This window comes from Octopus bimaculoides, chromosome 26 (assembly GCF_001194135.2).
Source record: "Octopus bimaculoides isolate UCB-OBI-ISO-001 chromosome 26, ASM119413v2, whole genome shotgun sequence".
Taxonomy (NCBI): Eukaryota; Metazoa; Mollusca; class Cephalopoda; order Octopoda; family Octopodidae; genus Octopus; species Octopus bimaculoides.
This window is the reverse complement of record NC_069006.1, coordinates 2,307,562-2,310,593: the sequence shown is the minus strand read 5'-3', so window position 1 is coordinate 2,310,593 and position 3,032 is coordinate 2,307,562. Positions and strand designations below refer to the sequence as shown.

Sequence of the window (3,032 nt, the reverse complement as noted above, 5' to 3'; positions counted from 1 at the left end):
CTCTCACTTGACCATCATTGTCATAATGATGGCCTGGTTAGATTCAACGTTGGTGTTCGGATGAAAATAAAATTAAATAAAAAAAAGTTTTAGGGCCATGCAGCGATTGACCAAGAGACCACTCCCCCCCCCCCATGGCTAAATGATAGCAAAATTCTGCTTTAATCATTCCATATAACCCCTCATATTTTTTTCTATTTTTCAGGATTTTCTGAAATCTTTTACGAATTTGTGCCCCACACGCGAGAGTTCATACAATTATGCAAAAGCAAAAGGAAAAATATTTTGCGTGTGATTAGGGGTCATTTGGCTGTTGTTTTTAGCACATCTCACGATCTCCTGATTCCCTCCTTGTTTGTCACTCTGGCGTATTGATGTTTTTTCAATATCGTTCTCCCCATTAAACACATTTGATGGTCAATTGCTGGGATTTAAGCCAAAAGTTTGGACTGTCCATATTTTAAAATGTGATTTAAAGAAATATAAATTCGAAACATTCAAAACAAATTTGTTTTTCACTGTAATATGAATTCCTGTGTATAGGATACAAAAACTTTCCAGAAACTTACAAAAAGTGAAAAAAAAAAGTCTTGAGGAATTACATGGAATGGTTAAAACAGAATTCCACCTCAACGATTTTGAAACATTTTATCAGCCTTCGTCCTTGCTCTGCCCACCTCGTTCGTCACATTTCAAGAGAACAAACTCATATTTCCCTATCTCCCTTCTCCCATTTCTCTCGTCGGATTCAGTCGGAATTGGTCTTACTCGTCCCCTTATACACCAGACCACTCCCGTAACAACCTGCCTACTTTCATCGCCTCCTAACCCGCACACTCCAAGCCGAGCCTCACTGCCAGAGTTAATGCGTTTCATCCGGTTCCCCCCTCTACCTCCATCGCAAACCTGCGCCCTCTCCTCTTATTCACTCCACCACTCCCATAACAGCCAGTCTCATAACTTTTATATTTTTTGGAACTTTCAGAAATATTTTACGAATTTGTATTCCACGCACGAGAATTCATACGTTTATGCAAAAACGACAGGGAAAAAAAATGTTGTGTATGCTTAGTGGCTATTTGACTGTTGTTTTTAACACATCACACGACAACCTAACACCCTCCTCGTTTGTCACTCTGAAGTATAGATGTTTTTCAATATCGTTCTCCTCATAAACACATTTAATGGTCCACATTGCTGGGATTTAAGCCAAAAGTTTGGACTGTCCGTTTTTTAAAATGAGATTTTTAAAAACAAAATCGAAAAATTAAAAACAAATTTGTTTTTCACTGTAATATGAATTCCCATATATAGAATACAAATTTGCTAAACTTTTTTTTAAATTCCAAAACATAAACAAGAAGTTATGAGGAATTACATGGTGTGCTTCAAACAGGCTTCTGCCTAAATGGTTTGGAAACAGTCTTTCAGCCTTCGTCCTCGCTTTGTCCTCCTCCTCCGTCATATTCTATGGGAGCTAACTCGTATCCCCTATCTCCCTTCTCCCCCTTCCATTGTCATATTCGGCCAGAATTAGTCTGAGAGGTCAACTAACACAGGAGAAAATTTCTAAAGACGAAGAATGGCATGGGGGCCAAGATATTACTTTATCTCTGCTGCCATATTCTGATGCTAACATTTGGTTAATAATGCCATCCCCTCCCTGTGTACGTTCTAATCCTAATGCTGGCCCCACTGATGCTGCCACTTCACCTCCATGCTGTCTTCTATGCCCCTATATAAGTCGCTATTTGAAGACCATCAAATGTCACTTGTGTAATCCATAGAGGAATTTCATTTAAAAAGGGAGAATTTTTTGAAAAATAGAAGTGTTTAAATTTGAATATAATAATTATTAAATTAGTAGAGTTAAATTGTAGTTTAAGGTATGGAAGATTTTCATTAAGATGTAAGGATACACTTATTAAAATATATTGAATATATTCTGAGTATTAAAACTAGGGTTATAATTTAGTAACTGTAGTTATAAGGATAAGTATAACTCTATGTGTTTGTAGTGCAGAAAAGATTTGTATTTAAAATGTTGGCATTTTATAATTAGTTCATCAGGTCAATTAATAGTAATTGTTTTAGTTTTACTAATTTTATTAGTATAGAATACTGTTTGACATATAAAAATGGTGTATAAGAAGTGCAGAAATATCAGAGGAAGGTTAATGTACAGAAAATAGATTCCATCAAATGCCAGTGGGGAAAGCTGTAGCTATCTAGGTGACCAAACCAACAGTGGTGGTGGATGCTCTGAAAGCCTAGTTGCTAGAATAAGAATAGGCTGAGCAAAGCTCAGAGAGCTTCTCCCTCTGCTGGTAAAAAAGGGTCTTTCCCTCAGAATGAAAGGAAGGCTGTATGATGCCTGGGTGTAAACATGGGCTGGGCATGCTGGGGACATGCAAATGCCTGAAAGAAATGAAGCTGGTATGTTTCGCTAGATGTACAATGTCAGTATGTATGTATGATGATATATATATATATATATATATCATCATTTAAGGACTGCTTTCCATGCTGGCATGGTTGGAATGTTTGACTGGAGCTGGTAAGCCCTTCCTAAAGCTAACCACTCTAAGACTGTAATGGATGCTTTATATGCATGTGTACATGCATACATGCATACATACATACATACATACATACATACATACATACATACATAAACCAGAAAGCAGAAAGCTGATTTGATGACTACAGATCCAAGCCATCACTGGAACAGTAAAAATCTGTAAAACTCTCCAGAAGTTTATCCTTTAAAGGTATATATGAGCATGTCTAGATATGCAGCTATACGCATGAGAATATATACACAAAGCAAAACATACAAATCTGCACATATATATACATACATACATGCATACATGCATACATACATACATACATACATACATACATACATACGTACAAAAATACCCTGTTGTTAATGTTGAAATTCCAGTGAAAAAGATTTGGATCTAGGTTAGAAACCAGTTCCTTCTGTATTGACAAGAAATCTTGAAATAAAACTGAACAAGCATGCA

The 3,032-nt window shown here is 36.4% G+C and overlaps 2 protein-coding genes across 2 annotated transcripts in view; one reads left to right on the top strand and one right to left on the bottom strand.

Annotated features, from left to right (window-relative positions):
• LOC106880589 (uncharacterized) overlaps positions 1 to 3,032 on the top strand; it is a 33,715-nt gene that overhangs the window by 1,500 nt on the left and 29,183 nt on the right. The window lies entirely within an intron of this gene.
• LOC106880587 (uncharacterized) overlaps positions 1 to 3,032 on the bottom strand; it is a 68,813-nt gene that overhangs the window by 46,354 nt on the left and 19,427 nt on the right. The window lies entirely within an intron of this gene.